Source organism: Leptonychotes weddellii, chromosome 8, assembly GCF_054177405.1.
Source record: "Leptonychotes weddellii isolate Sample4059 chromosome 8, ASM5417740v2, whole genome shotgun sequence".
NCBI lineage: Eukaryota > Metazoa > Chordata > Mammalia > Carnivora > Phocidae > Leptonychotes > Leptonychotes weddellii.
Genome location: NC_138376.1, coordinates 72114775 through 72136679, shown reverse-complemented (window position 1 = coordinate 72136679; position 21905 = coordinate 72114775). Strand labels below are relative to the sequence as shown.

The 21905-nt window shown below is 35.6% G+C and overlaps 1 protein-coding gene across 1 annotated transcript in view; it reads right to left on the bottom strand.

Annotated features, from left to right (window-relative positions):
• FUT9 (fucosyltransferase 9) overlaps positions 1–21905 on the bottom strand; it is a 175061-nt gene that overhangs the window by 73002 nt on the left and 80154 nt on the right. Inside the window, exon 2 of the mRNA XM_006727560.3 lies at positions 5148–5236. The gene's annotated coding sequence lies outside the window, so the exon portion shown is untranslated. The remainder of the gene's footprint in view (positions 1–5147; positions 5237–21905) is intronic.

Genomic DNA, 21905 nt, shown 5'->3' with positions numbered 1-21905 from the left:
ACCAAAGAGAGCAATGAAGTGCCATTTTTATCACATTATACCAAGGATACATGCTATCAGCATGACTTACCACGATTGATAACATTCACCACCCGACTGAGGTAGTGTTTATCAGGTTTCAACATTGTAAAGTTCCTCAAGTTCTACATTTCCATGCTGTAGTATTTGAGAAGAAGTCATTACATGCAGCTCACATTTAAGGAGCTGAGAGTTATGCCCCCTCTCCTGGAGGACAGAGTATTTACACAAATTATTTGGACTTTTTCTGTATGAGAGACTGTCTTTTCTCTTTCATTTATTTATTTAATCATTTATTCATATAAATATGCACTAGTGGATATTCATTTTATACATTGGGTTATACTGTAATACTATAGCATTTGCTATGTTGATAAAATTATTCTATTTTACTTTACTCAAAATTGGCCATTATGAGTTCTTACAGTTGGTTCCTTTGATAGGCTCCCATTCTTTTATTTTTTTTTTTGAACAGTTCCTTACTTCTGGTAAATGAGATCCTTCAGGCTCATCTTGGGTATTCCTTGCCCTAGCCTTGAAATCAGCCATTCCTTCAAAGAGCCCTGGTTCCATTTATTGGAGAATGGTATTAGAATCCCTTTACATTTTGAATGGAATAGGTATTTACTGAATGTTAGGGAATGAAAAGGAATCTGGGATTGATTTTTGTTAAGGAATACAACTGGCCCAAAAAACATATTCTTTGGCAAATGGTCTGACCACTACCATTTAAGATCACTATACCGCCCCGCTCCCCACCCCAAATGAAAACATATGTGAAAGGAGAAATTTAGAACATGAGAAAGAAGAAGATAAAACTACCAAGTCTCTGAGGAAAAATGTCACATCTCATGGGTTCATCCCTGCAGCATCTTACAATATGCTCTGAATTAATAAGTTCTTGATAAATATTTGCTGGTTGATCTAAGATGGCCATGAATCTAAATTTTGGCTTGATGCATACGGAAAAGGTAAATGTCAAAGGTTTAGCAACTGTTGTGTTTCCATGTGCCCATACACTATTCCATTTTTTCAGTATGTAGTCTATATGCTGTAAAGATCAAGTTTGATTCATGTCACATTAAAATTTTATATTCATAAGTCATGTTAAATTATTTGTGAAATGTGAGAATAGCTTTTGATTTGAAAGTATGATGATACTTATTTCTTTTTTCCTATTGCTTTAAAACCCAACAATGTCCCCAACCTCCTACCCGCACAACTTCACAATACTTAAATGATTCTTTATATTTCTTTGGAGTAAAATTTGCTCTCTTCTGAATGTAAAAAGCATTAGGATAGTGTACAAGGGCTGTGAAGGAGCTATTCCTAAGCATGACATCAATCTTTCAGCATCTGCAGACCACTTCATGGATACTTAGTATGCAAAATGATTGCCAATTTTAGGTACATTAAAATGTTTATCACAATTAAAATATAAAGATAAAATACGATAAGACATTATATAATCATTTCATAACTGCAAGAAGATGCTGTTTATATCTGACTCAAGGATAAATTGGTTCTAATACATTCTGTTTCTTAGTAAAATTAAATCTAAACTTTCAATTATATCTATTAAGATTTATAGCAAGCATTCAGAAGATTTGTTAAATAGTTTTCAATGCTGAGATAGTTCTTCTTGAATCCATCTTCTGGTGCTTCATCAGATATTAAGTCAACATATCATGCTCAAAGCTAAAAGGTTAAATGATTCAACTCATTCAACTATTCAGAAGTCAAGGGTAAGTGACTTTTTAATATACTCTTTGGTGATATTTTACTCTGAAATGATTTCTTCATGATCTAATACAGCATATGGATGTGATTTTTAAATATGCCCAATGATATCACATCCATTTACATCAATGTATCAATAGGAACACATCAAAATATTCCTCAGGCAACTAGGAGATAAAGAAAATCATCAAGTATTAGAAAAAGTCAGTCTATAAGTGATCAGGATTTTGCAGGATTTTCTTTTGGTCTTAAGGGATCCTATTATCTTTATCTCAAAAAAGTCATGTTTCTGTCAATGAGTAAGTGATTTTGTCCAGGCTAGACACTGAATGTATCATTGAGATATGCTGCTTGAGGAAGTCACTTGAAATTACAGACATGGGGGGCGCCTGGGTGGCTCAGTCGGTTGAGCGACTGCCTTCGGCTCAGGTCATGATCCTGGAGTCCCGGGATCGAGTCCCACATCGGGCTCCCTGCTCGGAGGGGAGCCTGCTTCTCCCTCTGACCCTTCCCCCTCTCGTGCTCTCTGTCTCTCATTCTCTCTCTCAAATAAATAAATAAAATCTTTAAAAAAAAAAAAAAGAAATTACAGACATGGGGCGCCTGGGTGGCTCAGTTGGTTAAGCGACTGCCTTCGGCTCAGGTCATGATCCTGGAGTCCCTGGATCGAGTCCCACATCGGGCTCCCTGCTCAGCAGGGAGTCTGCTTCTCCCTCTGACCCTCCCCCCTCTCATGTGCTCTCTCTCTCTCATTCTCTCTCTCAAATAAATAAATAAAATCTTTAAAAAAAAAAAAAGAAATTACAGACATGGAAGTATGGTTTGGGAAGAAATGTTTGTTTTTTGTCCTCATTTCAAAAGTACCTCTCCGTTCAACAGCTAGTATACTGTCAAAGAGAAAAGTAGAGTTTTACATTTGCTGTGCATATTTTTACACTGTATACTTAGTGTCCATAATCTTTTCATATTTCCATTGCTCATTATTTCTTTTGATGTTGAGCTATGATCAGAATTAATTAGATTGCCGGCCAACTGGTCCCTGGCCGAAAGCATTTTAAGTATTGGCACTAAGGTGCAGCCTCTGGCCATTTGCTTATTAAAACCCTTCCCTGGGGCCAATAACTGGTGCTTATTCATCTCTAATCCCAGTAGAATATTGTCTGAGGCTACAATATTAAAATTTTGTATCCATTTTAATATGTGTCTAGTGGTTTCTAATTGTGGTTTTAATTTGCATCTCCCTAATGACTAATGACATTGAACATCTTCCCATATACTTACTTACATCTTTTTAGTGAAATTCATATCTTTTTACCCATTTTTAAACTGGGTTGTTTGTTTTATTTTTGTTAAGTTTTTAGACTTCTTTATAATTTCTAAATACAAATCCTTTATCAGATATGTGATTTATAAGTCTGAAGCTTATATTTTCATTTTTTAACAGTGTATTTTACAGAGACATCTTTAAAAATTTTATTTTACTTTTTGCTTTTGAATCATTCATTGTAATGGAAAGGGCTGTGATCAGCTAATTTGTTCAGTTACAACAGGGCATTTACACTGAACAAATTCCAATGTGCATTATAGCCTTAATGTTTAGACATTGTATATATTCTCATCTATAATTTCTCATGGATAAGATGAGAGTGGTTAAAATTTCATTTTAAGTCAGAAGTGTAGGATTTGACATGTTTTTCTCATTAAAATTTTGAAGTTATAAGCTTCATTGGTGTGTTCTGACATCAACCTACAAAATTCACTAGGTAGCAGAATTATGGCTTTATGTCAACAGTTCTCTGGAAAAGAGTTGTCCAACGTGGTAGATATTAGCCACGTGGAACTGTCGAGTACTTGATATGTGGCTAGTGTGACAGAGGAAATTACTTTTAATTTTTGTTAAATTTAAAAAGTGATACTCAATTTAGTTATTGGAATACTTTAAGTATATGTGGGACAAGTTGGCTTTGTGAATCTACTTTTTTTCTACTGTAAATTTTATGAAATCTAAATACAAATCAAGAATATCCAATAAAAATGTAGTATCCTGATTGATATGTGCTATAGGTACACCCAGGATTTCAAAGACTTAGTGTGAAAAGGAAAGAACATAAAAGGTCTCAATATTTTTTACATCAATCACATATTAATGATTGTATTTTGAATATACAGGGTTAATAGAATATACTATTAAAACCCATTTTACCTGCTTCTTTCTACTTTTTAAAAAAGTGGCCACAAGAAACATTTAAATTACATGTTTGGCTCACATTATATTTTTATTAGATAGCACTACTTTAGAACCACATATTGTGTATGAAATTATATTTTGTGTCAAAAAGCATTCAGTGTTCTGAAATGACATGTTAATAACCTATCTACCATCACTCCAGCCTCCACAGTATAATCAGTCACACCTCATCCTCCTGCTTTTGTAGAGAGAGATCAAGGCTCACTAAGTTCCAAGTCACTTGTGGTAGATGTTAGATGCTCAGGCAGGGGCCCCAGCAAGGAAAGGGATGAGAGAAAGGAGAGCAAGGCTTGGGATGAGTATTGCAGGTCTGGCATTATCAAGTGTTGTTAAGGAACAGCATCTCCTGATGGCCTAACCATGCCATAAAGTTTGGGGACACTTCTGATTACTGAAGGGCTCTAGTTTTGGCTTATTTTCTTGTGAGGAAAAGGTATTGGGCTACCTCCTTTCCTTCCCACTGCTGTGAGTTAGTACTTTCAGCTTAGTACTGAACTCAAAAACAGCATAGTATCCCAACCTTTCATTCCCTTCTTTACTTTCTGGCAATGTGAAATTAATAGTAAGAGTTTCTTTTACCAAGCAAAGATCAGTTTTCTTCTCTTTTTTATGTAACTTATTAAAGAAACTACACACACACACACACACACACACACACAGATGATTGAGTGGTGTAGGTATTAACTTGCCAAAACTAAAACCATTTTTGAAAAGATAACTAATATAGAAATTGACCTGACTTTGAAATGATATTACACATTATATTTTTAAAAAGATGATTTCAAGATTTTAATATTTTAGCATAAAATTTTGCAGGTCCAATATTTTTAAAAAATTTATAGAAAACTAAAGAACAGTATAGAAATATTAAGGATATTAGGTAAAATATTTATTAAAAATATAAACCTCAAAGGCATATTATTCTACCACAACAGATAATTATATTAAGCTTTAACTTTGATACAACATTAAATCTAAATTTACAGAATATCTCTTCATATAAGATAAACTTCTACAAATTTTCTAGACTTTGGATGAGTTTTAGCTATAATAATTCTGACACAATCTAGGTTACCTATAATTTCTAATTGAACACATTTCTCCCACAATCAAGCCAGCATCAAAGTAAATATATACTTACAATATAGAGAACATATCATGGGAAGCACGTAAACAGTTGTTAAGCTACTTCACTGTATTATAAAATTCTTGAATTATTGCATCCTAAGCCTGTTGGGAAAGAAAGAAAAAAAAAGTCTGTTAGTTAAATATACTGGGTGTACCATATATGCAGCTAAATAGCCAAAAGAAAACCAAAAAAAAAAAAATTACATACTTCTCAAACATAGATCTTTCTCTATATATTATTGTGCTCTTTGTTTATATAAATTCATTAAGCTTTAGAAAAATGCTGTTGAATCATGTGAATTGTTTGAATATATAATAAGAGGAATTTTTTTTTAAGATTTTACTTATTAATTTATTTTAGAGAGAGAGAGCAGGAGCGTGACAGCGAGTGGGGGGAAGGCAGGGAAGGGGCAGTGGGGGAGGGAGAGGGACAAGCAGACTCCACGCTGAGTGAGCCTAACCCAGGGATCTCTCACAATCCTGAGATCATGACCTGAGCTGAAATCAAGAGTTGGATGCTTAACCTACTGAGCCTCCCAGGTGCTTTGTAAGAAAAATATTAATAAAAAGAATGAGTGATGAGTGCTGTAATTGAAACTCTAAGGAAATAATATATCTTGTTAACCAAAGTATATTTCATCATCTCTATTTTTTATGTTTCCTACCTACAAAATAAATTGTACACATAGCACAAAAACAAAACCAAAAACGAAAACAAGAGGTTACTGAATTATCTGGATGTTTATAATTATCTGGATGCTTAAAAAACCAAAGACCAAATAATTAGATGATTTGTCTAAATATCTTTAATTTTCATGTTGATGTATTCCAGCTGCTACGGTCTGAATTTTTGTATCCTCCCCAAATTTCTGTGTTGAAATCCTATTTTTTTTAACCTCTATTTATTTATTTTTTTATGTTATGTTAATCACCATACATTACATCATTAGTTTTTGATGTAGTGTTCCATGGAAATCCTATTTTTTAAAAAATTTTAAGTAGGCTCCAAGCCCAAGGTAGGACTCAAACTCACAACCCTGAGACCAAGAGTCACATGCTCTACCAACTGAGCCAACCAGGTGCTCCCAAATGTTGAAATCCTAATGCCAAAGATGATATAGTGGGAGCTGAATAGCATTAGTGCCTTTATAAAGGAGGACCCAGACAGTGCCTTTGCCCCCTTCATCATGTGAGGACACAGTGACAAGATGTACATGTATGAACCAGGAAGCCCTCACCAAACACCCACAATCCCGGACTTCCCTGCCCCTAGAACCGTGGGAAATAAATTTCTGTTGTTTATCAGCTACCTAGGCTGTGATATTTTGTTACAGCAGCTCTAATAGACTAAGATGCTTGCCCACAAACATGATTGGCTATAAAATGCAGGCAAGTGCTTTCAAACCTTATTGAATTATTTATTCTATAATGAACGGAGATTCTCTTTAATACAAAGTGGGAAACTGGCCCACTTACATTACCCCAACCGAGAACAAATCTAGTGGAACTATGGAATAGTTTAAAGTAAAATAAAGAGTGGATTTAGTTTCTCTTTAAGAGAGTGCCTTCACAAACGGTGTTATATGGATGAATTGTCTGTCAAAAATGTCTTCTTGCTGTAGGACATAAGCTTCCCAAACTTAGAGGTTAGTAAGTGGTGGTTAGGCATTCCATACCCAGTACACGTACAGACACATCTACACACGCACACACACATGCACACACATGTCAATCTCATTCCCATTATATGTCCCCCAAACTCCTAATCCATTTTTTCTTCCTGAAGTCAGTAGATTTGAAAGCAAAGTTCAGTCAGATTTCTTTCTGGATATACACATAGCCTTGGCTTATGTTTGATAGGAAATTATCTTTTCCCCTAATTTGGCATTCCCCCTGCCTGTTTACACTTTAATATTGGATTCAAATACATTATAGGTAATAAAAATATGGAGTACAGATCTGGCATTTCTGTCTTGTCTTTAAAATCTTAACTATTCTTTCTCAAAGATATAAAACATAGATGAATAGCTTGCCTATATATTGTAACAGCTGTTGAAGGATTTTTAGTATGTTTGATTGACATTTAACCATCACAGCAATATTTTAGGGTGGGTTTTATTATCCTCATTTTATAGGATTTTGATAATTCAAACAAATCATCTATATAAGAAGCTGGAAGGTACAACTGGGGTCAAATCCAACCCTAATTTAAAAGTGTGTACTCAAAAAAGTCTTCACTTGTACATTGTTTCCTAGATTTTCTGCCTCAGCATCAAATGCCAATCTTTTTTGATGCTTTCAAAACAATCTTTGCTGGCAAGTCAGCAAAATCAAACATTTAAAATCCTACCCAGAATGAGAACAAATAATGAAAGCCAACAAATGGCCTGAGTTATCTACTTGGAAACTCAGATTTGTGTATGTGTGTGTATGCATGTGCGTATTTCCTAAATCATGGCTATGATTTAATTAGCTGAATAAATAGTAATTAAGTTGTGGAGTTATTCTTATTATTTTTGTTGATAAAGTCTTACCTAAATAAAGTTATCTTTATCCTGTTTTTTGCATTACATGCAGGAAAACAATTATTCTTTTCCATTCTCTACATTTCTGTCTACGCCAGTCATATGACAATAGGCATTTTTCTTTTTTCTTTTTTGCTTTTTATATACTTGTCTTTCCTTCTAGGGCAATTAAGGCATCTGCCTGATGTGGGGTAGAGGTGGGACAAGACCCTCAGTTTCTGTCATTTAAAGGATTATTTTGACATATGGCTTAAAGTCAGGCAATCTTGAGAAAGAAAGGATTTCTTTTTTTTCTTAAAGATTTTATTTATTTATTTACTTGAGAGAGAGAGAGAGTGCAGGGGTAGGAGCAGAGGAGGAAGTGGGAGAGAGAGGTGGAAAGAATCTCCAGCAGACTCCATGCTGAGCACAGAGCCCTGGATGGGGCTCAATCCCACAACCCGAAGATCATGACCTGACCAAAAACAAGAGTTGGGCACTTAAATGACTGAAACACACAAATGCCTGGAGAAAGAGAGGATTTCCAAATTCCTTCAGTTCTCTTTTATATATAAAGACCAGACTTCGTGGATTAGTTTATTATTTGAGGTCTAGCTCAGATCCAGAGGCTTCGTAACTTAAGGATGAAACATTAAAATGATTCATTGATTTTTATTTTTCATATTGATGTGTGTCAGCAAACATAAATGACTACTTTTGCTACTTACATAAAGGAGTTTGAAATCATGTAGAAATGGCAATAGGAAGAAGGCCTTATTTGTTTATTCCTGTGGCAGTTCACAAAAGATGGAGAGAAAGAAGAGTGGAGTGGAAGAGGAAAGTGGCTGTTTTCTCCTCCCAGCTTCTTGAGGCCAGACCTCTAGAGGGAGTAGCTTTAGGAACTCCTACTTGAAGGAATGCTCAGTGCTTTTGCGTATGCTTTTGGGAAGAGATTACTGTGCTGAGTAATCCCATAACAAATGTGGTGACCCAGTAATGTCACGAGGGTCCCATGGCTGGAACAGGCCCAGTTTACAATCCCAGCTCTCCCTAGGTTATTTATGACATGGATGATGAGCTGCCGGAAAAAACAATTGGCCTACAGCTACAAAACGACTCAGGCACAGAGGTCTGTGAGATTCTCTGCTTTAACCAGGTGTTGGAAGAGGGAAGCTTCAATGTATGGAACAGCAGAGACTAATGGATCCGAATGCCAAGATCCTGGGCAAACTGAATTTGCAGGGCCATTAGGCCCACGAAGCTGAGAGATAACTGACTGGGAGAGATGTCAGCCGCAGAGTGGTCCGCAGCAACGGGACTGAATTGTCATCCTGAGCAGAGGCAGTCAGGGAAGGTAAGCCTCGCTGAGGAGGTCACATTTGAGTGATGGTAAGGACGCAGCCTCACCTTCAGGACGGAGCATTACAAGGAGAGGGGACACTAGATACAAAGGAATAGGCACAGCATGTTCAAGGAGGGAAAAAAATCCCCGTGTGCCTGTGGTGTAGTAATCCAGGGCATAGGAATGTGAGCGGTGCGGGGCAGGAGGAGGAAGGATTGACAGGCAGGTAGCAGCAGGTGACGTTGGGCCTCATAAGCCATTGTAAGGAGTCCAGACTTTATTCACGGTACAATGGACATAGGGAGGTTTTGACCAGGGGACTAGTCTGACCTGATGAAAATTTTAAAACATCATTTCAGATGTTCTGTAAAACATTCAGCAGAGAGAGAAGCCTAGAAGCCGCAGCCTGTCTAAAGGTGACTGTAGCCAATGAGTTGAGAGATGATGGTGATTGTAACTTTAGCAGCAGTGACAATGGAGAGAAGTGTTTGGATTTGGGATATATCTGAATAAACTATAAAATCCTATCCATTGATTTCACCATTTCACAAACACAAATGCATTTTTGAGCCTTCATGATACGGTAGGCGATGTGTATTTCTTTAGCAAAAGGTCAATTTGGAAAACAAAAATTACATAGATATTTATGTAAGATAACTTCAGTCAATTTGGGTAAAATTTACTAAAAGGTAAAAATATGGAGACATTTGTTTTATATAATGAAAAAATATATGTTGAACCAATTAATTAAAGACAGTATAAATGATTAAGAAAAGCACTATATTATTCTTATAATGAAAGAATAGGGAAATAGACAAATGGAGGATTACTTTTCTCAGAAAGAAGAAAACTCTGGAGAACTCTGAATGATGTTGTTAGAAACAGCTCAGATATATTCAAAATTGAATTTCATTAATAAGAGTAAGTTTCGTAATTCACCACATGTGTTGAAAGGACATTGAATTTTGAACAAGTAAAGACAATCCCCTCATGAGTTTATAGTAGTGAGATTTGCTGCCAGAAGAGGTCACTGAGCCAATTCCTGAGGCTATACTTTTTTTTTTTTTGAGATTTTATTTATTTATTTAACAGAGAGAGACACAGCGAGAGGGAACACAAAGTAAGTGGAGTGGGAGAGGGAGAAGCAGGCCTCCTGCGGAGCAGGGAGCCTGATGCGGGGCTCGATCCCAGGACCCTGTGATTATGACCTGAGCCGAAGGCAGACGCTTAACGACTGAGCCACCCAGGCGCTGCGCCATGAGGCCATACTTTAAACAGAATTTTATGACTTCAGAATTACTAGACTGGGTCCTTAAGCCTTCTTTAATTCAACATGCAATTTAAAAAATGCGTCCTATCTAACAGCTGATAGGTGCTATGGCTAAGAGTGGCCAAAATACTCTCCTGTCCTTGAAGAGTTCCTAGTCAAGAGGAGGAAGGGAAGAAAGGGAAAGGAAGAAATCTGTACTAAATGTCTGGCTAGGAGCACAAATATAGCAGTGTTCAGTGTTACTTGGCTGAAGCTTGATAGTGTAAAGTGAATGTTGAATGGCGGGGGAGCTGTGCAGTATGAACACAGACAAGGAATACAGAGATAATATAGTTTGGGACTAAAAAGTAATCTGGCTTCAGTGGAGCAGAGAGATAGGCAGCGTGATGAAGCACAAGCAGGAGGTAGCAGAAGGGAGCAAGGGCCAGGCTTTGGAGGGTCTCAAGCTAAAACCTTGAACCTCATTAACACGAATGATAATACCACCTCATAATAAAGGAGTGCTCACTATATACCAGGCACAATTTTAAGGGTTTTATATACATAATCTCATTCTATCAACAAGCCTATGAGATACTATTCCAGTTGTAGAGAAGAATATGAAGCACAGAGAGGTTAAGCCATTTGTCCAGGGTCACCCAGCTTGGAAATGTGCAGCTGGCCTGCAACAGAAGCAGACTGATTCCAGAGCCCTACTCTTGGCCACACAGTTCTGTCTCGTGACACCAAAACTGGATAGTTTAGCCACAGAGGATTTTTTTTTTTTTTGCATAATTTACATAGAAAAGGAATACTTTTTCTCACCATAAGAAATGTTGGTTTGCTTTTATATTAGGTGAAAATAGGAATAAGAATCCTGAAATTAAAAGCACAAAGCGAGTGAAGAGGAAAGGGGAGAGAAAGGGAAATGATGTCTTGAGTGTTTTGTTGTGCCACAAATTGATTCTGTGGCTAGATGGTGAATGGTCACCTTCCTTGGTTTGTATCTGTGCAGAAACTGGAGAAAAAAAGAGTGATTATGGGAGAAGTGTATGCTTTGTGCTTGCTTCTATAATTCCTTGATTATTTTCATGGTCTGAATTCTTTTGCAGGCTAGGCTTTCCTCTTGTTTCCTTCCCTCTTGTGTAGCTGGCTTGGATGATGTGCCCTGAACCTTATTCCTTAGGGGAATATGAAGCAGATCTGTGTGAACAGCACAAAACAGGATCGTCGTTGAGGAAGAGAACTAGCCCTGAGTGTTGCAAATTCTTCTACTTCCTGAGCTGCTGTAGGAGACAGGGATTAGAAGCATTTAGGACCATTAATAATCACCAATGTCTTGAGGACTTAAACTACGTTTATGCTTGGATACAGGGTAGTAATTGCTATAATAGAAGATGTTTGAAATTAGTTCATAGTTTATACATATATTTTATCTGTAGAATATTTTTAACACGCACTTTTTGAGGAAAGGAGGGAGGGTTGCTTTGTTCTTTTAAAACCTATAGAAACCTTCAGGGCAAACTACTGAGCTTCTCCCACCTGGGGCTTGAAACAGTACTATAAATCTCATTGTGCATTCTTCCTGAAACATTTGTTTTACTCAAAGATTTGGGAAAAAGAAATCTGTTCTAAAATAAATATCACGTGCAAAATGTACATACATTTTTAAAGATTTATTTATTTAACCAATCATTTATTGAATCCCTACTATGATAGATGCTGTTCTGGTTATTGGGATTAAAGCAGTTATTTCCAGATATTTATCTTATGCTGGTTAAAAGAATACAGTATGTTTTAACATGTGTATGGGGAATCTTTTTTTTTTTTACAGTTTTATTGAGAAATAATTAACATACATCACAGTATATGTTTAACGTGCATAGGGATGATGGTTTAGTTTACATATGTTGTGAAATGATTCCCACAATAGGTTCAGCTAACATTTATCAAATCATAGAGATACAATTAAAAAAGAAAGAAGAAAAACAAATTACTTATGATGAGACCTCTTAGGAGTTACTTTCTTAACCACTTTCCTGTACATCATACAGCAGTGTTAACTATAGTCATCACATTGTACAGTACATCCTAGTACTGATTTACCTTTTATTTTTTAATTGAAGTATAGTTGACATACAATATTATATTAGTTTCAGGTGTACAACAGAGTGATTTGACATATATATACATTACAAAATGCTCCCCATGAAAGGTGTAGTTGCCCTCTGTCACCTTACAAATTTATTACAGTATTATTGACTGTATTCCCTATGCTGTACTTTACATCCTATGCTGCACTTTACACCCCCATACTTATTTATCTTATAACTGGAAGTTTGTGTCTTTTGACCACCTTCCTCCCATTCTTCCTACCCCCACCATCCACCTCTGGTAACCGTAAGTCTGATCTCTTTTTCTGAGTTTTTTTTTTTTAATTTTGTTTAGATTTCACATGTAAGTAAGATGATTCATATATTTGTCTTTCTCTGTCTGACTTATTTCACTTAGCATAAAACCTTCAAGATTCACTCATGTTGGGTGCCTGGGTGGCTCAGTCGTTAAGTGTCTGCCTTTGGCTCAGGTCGTGATCCCAGGGTCCTGGGATCGAGTCCCACATCGGGCTCGGCGGGAAGCCTGCTTCTCCCTCTCCCACTCTCCCTGCCTGTGTTCCCTCTCTCGCTGTGTCTCTGTCAAATAAATAAACAAAATCTTAAAAAAAAATTCACTCGTGTTGTCGCAAATGGTAGGATTTCTTTATTTTTTGTGGCTGAATAACATTTATAGCTCACAACTTCTTTATCCATTCATCCATTCATAGACACTTAGGTTGTTTTCATGTCATAGTGTAAATAATGCTGCTATGACCATGAAGATGCAGATATGTTTTTGCTCCCTTTGGATATATTCCCAGAAGTGGAATTCTTAAGTCATATGGTAGTTCCGTTTTTAATATTTTGAAGATCCGGGCGCCTGGGTGGCTCAGTCGTTAAGCCTCTGCCTTCGGCTCAGGTCATGATCCCAGGGTCCTGGGATCGAGCCCCGCATTGGGCTCCCTGCTCCGCGGGAAGCCTGCTTCTCCCTCTCCCACTCCCCCTGCTTGTGTTCCTGTTCTCGCTGTCTCTCTCTGTCATATAAATAAATAAAATCTTTAAAAAAAAATATTTTGAAGATCCTCCATATTGTTTTCCATATATGACATTTAAGTCTTTCATTCACTTCAAGTTTTTTCTAAGTTTTTATTTAAATTCCAGTTAGTTAGTTACTATACATGTAATATTAGTTTCAAGTGTACACTATAGTGATTCGACACTTCCACACATCACCCAGTGCTCATCACAAGTGCACTCCTTATCCCCATCACCTCTTTGATCCATCTCCCCATCCTCCTCCCCTCTGGGAACCATTAGAACAACCATTAGTTGTTCTCTATAGTTAAGGGTCCATTTCTTGTTTTACCTTTCTTTCTTTTTCTCCCCCTTTTGCTCATTTGTTGTTTCTTAAATTCCATATATGAGTGAAATCACATGGTATTTGTCTTTCTTTGACTGACTTATTTCAGTTAGCATACCACTCTTTAGCTCCATTCATGTCATTGCTAAAGACAAGATTTCATTCTTTTTTTTTTTTAATAAGTAATTTCGAGCTAATTTGTGCCAATGGTGTAATATAGCAGTCCAGTTTCATTCTTTTACATGCGAGTGCACAGCACCATTTATTGAAGACACTGTCTTTTCTCCATTGAGGATTCTTGTCTCCCTTGTCAAATATTAGTTGACTGTATATGCTTTGGTTTACTTCTGAGCTCTCAATTCTGTTCCATTGGTCTGTTTTGATTACTATAGCTTTATAGTGTAGCTTGAAATCAGGAAGTGTGATACCTCCTGCTTTGTTCTTCTTTCTCAGGATTTCTTTGGCTACTTAGGATCTTTTGTGGTTCCATATAAATTTTAGGAGTGTTTTTTCTACTTCTGTAAAAAAAAAATTGCTATTGGAAAATTTATAAGGATTGTATTTATCTATAAATGACTTTTTGTAGTATTGGCATTTTAACAATATCAATTCTTCCAATCTATGAACACAAAATACTTTCCATTTATATGTCTTTGATTTCTTTTACCAATGTTTTATAGTTTTCAGTGTATAGGTCTTTCAAATCCTTGGTTAAATTTATTCCTAAATATTCTATTGTTTTTGATGCTATTGCAAATGGGATTTATTTGTTTATTTTTCAGAAAATTTATTGTTAGTTTATGGAAATGCTACTGACTTTTGTATGTTAATTTTGTATCCTACAACTTTATTGAATTTGTTGATTAGATCTAACATTTTTTGGTTGAGTGTTTAGGATTTTCCATATACAAAATCATATCATCTGCAAAAAGAGACAATCTTACTTCTTCCTTTCTAATTCTGATATCTTTTGTTTCTTTCTTTTTTTTTTTTTTCCATTAGGATTTCCCACAACCACGTTGAATAGGAATAGGGAGAATGGGCATTGTTGCCTTGCTCTGATCTTAGAGGAAAACTTTTCAATCATTTACCATGGAGTATGATGTTAGCTGTGGGCTTGTCATATATGGCATTTATTATGTTGAGATATTTTCCTTCTATGACTAATTTGTTGAGTTTTTATCATAAATAAATGTTGAATTTTGTCAAATGTTTTTTCTGCATCTATTGAAGTGATGTAATTCTTTTTCTTTCATTCTATTAATGTAGTGAATCACATTGATTGATTTATGTATGTTGAATCATCCTTGCATCCCATGGATAAACCCCACTTGATCATGTTCAGTGACCCTATTAATGTGCTGCTGAATTCAGTCTGCCAGTATTTTAGTGGGAATTTTGGCATCTATATTCATCGGGGACATTGGCTTATAGTTTCCTTTCTAGTGATGTCCTTTTATGATTTTGGTATGAGGATAATGCTGGCATTATAAAATGAGTTTGGGAGTGTTCCCTTCTCTTTGATTTTTTTGAAAGAATTTGAGAAGGATTGGTATTAATTCTCCTTTAAATGTTTGGTAAAATTTACTGGTGAAGCCATCTGGTCCTGGGTTTTTCTTTGTTGGGAAATTGTGGATTACTGACTTAATCTCCTTACTAATAATTGGTCTATTCATATTTTCTATTGCTATGGGAAATCTTTCCATGGAATTTAATTTATGAATATTTTGCCTTCAGAAATTGTACAAATAAAGTAAGAATGTTTTGATGTAGACCAGGGATTAGCAAACTGTGCACTAAAGAAGCAAATGGTAAATACTTCAGGCATTACAGTCCAAAAGGTGAAGTCAAGGGTTTCTATAGGTTCTCATCTATTATACAGTTTCTGTGATAATTCCTCAATTCTGCTGTTGTAGTGTGAAAGCAGATAAATAATACATAAACAAATGGCTGTGGCTATGTTCCAGTAAACTCTTACTTACAAAAACTAGCAGCAGGTCAGATTTGGCCCATGAACCATATTTGCCACCTTCTGGTTTAGACCATTATGAGCTTTTTAAAAAATTTTACTGAGATATGGATCTAAAAATGGTCTCATTTTTCATATCTTTAAATTGAATTAATAAAGTTTAAGCACTTCATCTCCATATTTCTCTAGTTCTGCTGGGAGGGGGAGGCAGTTTTTCAGGGAGAGGGGTAATGAGAGATAAGCCCTGACTTGTGATGTGATAGGCCAAGGAAAGACAAGCCAGTTGGTAGCCCAGGGGCTGTAATGAACAGGATGAGCACTGGGCTGAACTCCAGTGGCTGCTCCCAAAAAGCAAGTGCACTCCTTGCTTGTTCAGATGGTGTTTTGATTTCTGATCCTACTTGTTAAAACCCTCCCTGGAAGAAGAATCTGAAAATGGGAGCTAGGAAGTGAAGTCAAGGTAAAGATTGCATGATACTTATATCCATCCTCAGTCACACCCTATCTCTTAGGTCTAACAGAACAGGAAAGGCCTAGCCAGAGAGCTCAAAAACCACAAGGGGACTTCCAAGAGCTAAGCATGCATACAAGAGAAGCAACTTTCCCTTAGGGCGACTACAAAAGCTCATTAGAAACTCATAAATGTACATTACATAAATAAATACAATTACAACAGAATGCATCATGGGTAGGCGCATGCGCAAAAACCAAAATGTTATGTAACCACCAGCTGTCAATCAAAAATGCCAATGAAAGCCAAATTTACATGTACACAAAGTAGGCTTAAAAAAGAGGCAGCTAGAGCTTCTCAGTGCCATTGCCACTCTTGCAGCAGCAGTGGTCCACTTTCTGCCTTGAAAGGGTGCTGTATCTACTTATCTACTCAATGAACTCTACTTCCCCATTCCGGTCTTGTGTCTCCAATTCTTTGGTACATCTGGGACAAGAACCGAGCGACCCATTAACACAGAGTGTTCAAAACAGTTGAATAAAAGGCACCATAGAAACTCATATGATTACTTAAATAAGTATTAAATTTTTTCTTGAGTATAAATTAACTGCATGAAAAATAAATGTTTCACTATAAATTTTAATTATAAAACTTAAGCTGTAGCTTTTTAGTTCAGACCAAAGCCTCTTGGGAAATCAATAATCAAAATAATAAAATTTAGCATAACATATTTTTTGTAATCAACAAAGAAGAAATGCTAAACCTAACAAAAATGTAAATGGATATTTTATACCATGGCAACTTACTTTAGAGTAATGTATTTCCTTTTTTCTAAAGTTGTATTAAAACTGATAAAAGATTTTTAAGACTCAGAATTTCTTATTAAGTTCTGATTCTTAAACAAATAATGTTCTGAGAAAGAAAAAGAAGCCATTCCAATTTTAGCTGCAATTGCTACATTGACTAAAATCATTTGAGCTATGAATTGATCGCATGTGATTTATGAATGAACCAAGTTATTTAAAAAAGGAAATACATTTATTGTTCAGGGTATAGGCCAATTTTATGACAAAGTTGTACTCTGAAAAGCATCTTGCATACAGGGAAAAACACTTTGTTTTAAAATGCATTCATTTCCTTTTGAATAATTTTAAAACTTGAATTTCAGGATTTTAATGGCCTAAGTAAAGTTATCACATCCTCTGTCCTTACCCCAATCAGGGATAAGTCTTTCAGAATTGTGGATGCATACTTACTCTACCAAGCAAGCACAGAGGAATCCAGAATATCTGACTTAAACTTCGCAAAGGCTCTTTTGCTTTGTTTCTATTTGTTCTTTTCATCACACTTGGGAAGTATTTTGTAAGAAAAGAAATCCAGGCCTCCCCAAATCATTTACATTTGTGTAGTTTTCTGTTGCCAAAATTTTTGCCTGGATATCCTTTATGTTTTCCATATATGAAATCTAAATCCACAATAATATGAAAAAATTAAAATGAAGTATAAAGCCATTATTCATATAATTGGAGCCAAAGAAAATATTTAAATATTTATCATAAAAGCAAAAACATTGTTAAAGGAAAAAAAATAAGATGCACAGCCTAAGTTTTCTGCATAGTATCTCCTCTTCATTTTGTAGCTGGTCCACTCTGGCAAGTGGGTCTTGCGGTAGATCTTGAGCTGTGGGTTTGCTGAAAGTTAAGGAGCTGGAAGCTCAGGAAGCAGGTGCCAAGAATGTTCTGATCCCTATGAGTCTATTCGTTATTGATACATTTGTGTTACAAGGTCCTTTAAAAATGCAAACAAACCTTAGAGTTACTCTGACTTTGATATAGGATCTGGTAGTCCTTCTAAACAACCACGGAGTATTAGCTTCCCCTACTGTGAACTGAATTGTGCTCCCAGAAAGATATGTTGAAGTTTTAACCCTCAGTATCTGCCCTCAGTATCTGTGAATGGGACCTTATTTGGGAAGAAAGTCTTTGCAGATGAGATGGAGTTAAGATAAGGTCCCACTGGATTATGATGGGCCCTAAATCCAATACTTGTGTTCTTATAAAAAGAAAAACTGTGGAGACACAGAGACACAAAAGGAAGAAGGCCATGTGAAAGCAGAGACAGAGATTGGAGTTATGCTGCCGCAAACCAAGGAACGTCGAGGATTGCCGGCAACCTCCAGAAGCTAGAAGAGGCAAGGAAGGATTCTTCCTGGAGACTTTGGAGGAGGGAGTCTGGCCCTGTCAACACTTTGATTTTGGACTTCTAACTTCAAGAATTTTGAGAGAATAAATTTCTATTGTTTTAAGCAAGCTGGTTTTGGTAATTTGTTACAGCAGCCCTGTGATTTTAACACGATCTTCATAGATTTAACTTTGATTTGAGTAAAGAGTTAGTTGAAGTAATGGTGGGATGCTATAGTGATGAGGTCTTGATTAACAAGAAGGTGGCATGATAATTCTGTTCACCTGGGAGATGGAAATTAAGGGCAGAGAGGAAGAAGGGAAGTATCTAAAAAATTGCATACATATATATGTATGTGTATATGTATGTGTATATATGTTCTGACTGAACTTAAAACTCTTCCTAAATAAGGCTGTTGCGTGATAATATTTATGAAATATTCACCGGGCTCCTTCTTTAGCACGGTGAAGAAGCCCAGTGAATATTTTATATATATTTTATATATATAAATTTTATATATATAAAATATATTTTATATATATAAAAAATATATATATAAAATATATTTTATATATATAATATTTTATATATATCTCCTTTGTTCATGGCCTCAGCTGATGTTGCAGAGCTGAAAGCAGGTAGCCTATGTGTCTCCTGACTGTTAAAGGGGGTCTTGATCCTGCCTACTACTCTTTTGGTCTTGCTCATTATGTTCTAGTCACTCTCACCTTTTGTCTGTCCTCAAAGTGCTTTCCCATCTCAATATGTAATCTCTATTGGCTTGTTTGGCATGTCAAATATTCTAGTGTTGCTGGATGTGTGGGAAGAATATAAGCTTAAACTGTTCTCTCTAGTGTAATGTGAAGGTGTTTTTCCTTCAAATTTGGCATAATGGGGGAAAACACATAATTTTTATGTGCTATTTGATGTGGATATCAAACCCAACTGTATTTTTAAGATTTAATTCAAATTCAATGAGCCATATGCAATTAAACCAAGTAAACCAAGTCATACATTTAAGGCTGTTCACATATACAACTCTAAGTTAAAGGTGATTTTATTGTAGCAAAGTGTGTCTCAAAGGTAGACTCATGCACCATTTGGAACCACTTTGAGAGAAAAAATCTATAACTCTTCTTAAAAAGAAGCATCTGACCATGAAAATCTTATTGGTTACAAATAACCCAAAGCAACGATAGATTCTAGGATTTGCATAAAAGAAAAAAACAGCATGTATCCGAAAATTATCCTAGTAAGGAGATAACATCATATGGTTTATTCTGTTTAATGAATGGTTTTGACCTGATAATCAGTTTTTTTAAAACTTAGATGAACTCAGTACTTTATTTATACATAATTTTTTTCTGATATATAGTTCTTACTTTGGTATTCTAGTGAATATGATTATGATATATTTCATCCTTCAAAGATAGACTGCTCACTAGCATATGTCATTTTCCAAAAATAAACAATGATCCTTGCAAAAACACCATTACCTACTTCTATGTATTGATGTAATATTAGGAAACTGTTATCTGCATATAATTGGATAAATCAGGGAAGTTTCATTGTGTTTTACTGAAATGCCCACCAATTACCTTTTGACGCTTTACATACATGTTTGCCACCCACACAGGAACACACACGGACACACACACACCACAGCAAATGAACTGAAATAACTGAATTAGGTCAAATATATCTTTATACAGATACATTTCTTTATTTATCATAGGCTAAAAAGATGAATTCTTGGAGACACTAACCACGTAGAAAAGGAGAATGGGGAAGGAGAAAGACTGTTCCTCTGCTCCCCAAATGAAGGAAAAAAAACTGTGATCTTAAGGAAATGTTTGGTCATGTAATGAAATGTAAATTTTTATTTTATTTTATTTATTTATTTAGTTTCCTCTGAAAAATTATTCTTGAAGATCTTTTGGTAAAATAAAACACACATATGCATGAATGGGAGAAGATTACTTAGAGATTTCTAAACTTAAATTTTTTCAGGATTAAGAACACTCATTAAAATTAAATAGATATGAAACAGTAATATTTAAGAATGCACATTTTGGGGCGCCTGGGTGGCTCAGTTGGTTAAGCGACTGCCTTCGGCTCAGGTCATGATCTTGGAGTCCCGGGATTGAGTCCCGCATCGGGCTCCCTGCTCAGCGGGGAGTCTGCTTCTCCCTCTGACCCTCTTCCCTCTCATGCTCTCTCTCAAATAAATAAATAAAATCTTTAAAAAAAAAAAAAGAATGCACATTTTGTTGACAAGTATATTGAGTAGCAATCCCAATGCCATCTTTACTTTCCTTAACTTCTACTTTCATTCAAATATCAAGTCATAATTCTAATTTTTAATAAATCTTCCCCCCTTTCAATCCCACTTCCATTGCCACAACCAAGAACTTCTTCACTTAACAGTACACTTACATTTCACATTATTGTTTTTAAACCTTCTGTGTTGTCACCAATGAAAACATTCTAAAACACTGATAGATACTCGGGTTTAACTCTTGCCATTCCACACTTCAAAATTTTTCAGTAGTTCCTCATTGCCAGAAGCTGAAGTCCGAATAATTTAAAATGGAAAGAAAGGTCTTCAAAATTTAACTACTACTTCCATTTCTTGGCTTATCTGTCATGACTCCTTATTCTAGCCCAGTCACACAGGGCTGCATTCCATTTCTCAATTACATTATATCTTTAGATATTTTCAGAGCTCTTGCCCATATTTTTGGTTTTGCTTAGAATATCCTTTAAAACTTGTGAAGTTATGCTAATCCCCCAATGCACAACTCAAATTTTTCCCATTTTATAAAACTTCATCATTGAATCCTCTAAGCTCCCATAGCATTATTTCACATCGATGTCAAATACTTCCCTTACTTTACCTTGTTTTGAATAAGTGAGTTCTCAATATTTTGTTTCTCCATTAGATTATGATTTTTTAGGGCATTGGTTATATTATTTATGTTGTATTCTTGGGGCCCATAAAAGCACCTTAACCACAGTATTTGTTCAACATAAATATTTACTAGTGTTTTTGATTCAAAATTACAATTTTTTTGAAGAAATTTTATAAGATGGTAAGAAATTACAAACATGGTCAAATTCTTGTGTGCCCATTGCTATTAAAAACATTCTCCTGATTTTCCTTGGAAATATTATTTTTCTATGTATATGTAAGTGGATAAGATGAGTTTAAAAATCACTTTTCCCCCTTTGGTGGTGGATTACAAATGAATTGAATCAATTTTCACTCCACTTTAGTATTTGCAGAATGAACTAATAAATATAAGAGGATCTATTGGTATTCCATTGGTCTTTCTCTTGCAGACTGCATAAAAATCTCAAGGGCTAGCTTAGAGTTCAATTAGTAAAGATTACACATAAGGTACAAGGTCACTTTGTTCTCCCTCCATTGAGTTTTCCGGTCTGTAGTAGATGCTAATTACTCAACCTGTGTGCAGATATTTTATCTGTGAGTATCTTCTTATATACATTGGCTTTGGGAAAAATGGATCTGTGTCTGGCCATCAAAAGGCAGCCATAAGCTAAGGGCATTTTATCCTCCAAATACTTAAATAAATGTATTAGTATCAGGCAAAGAACAGAA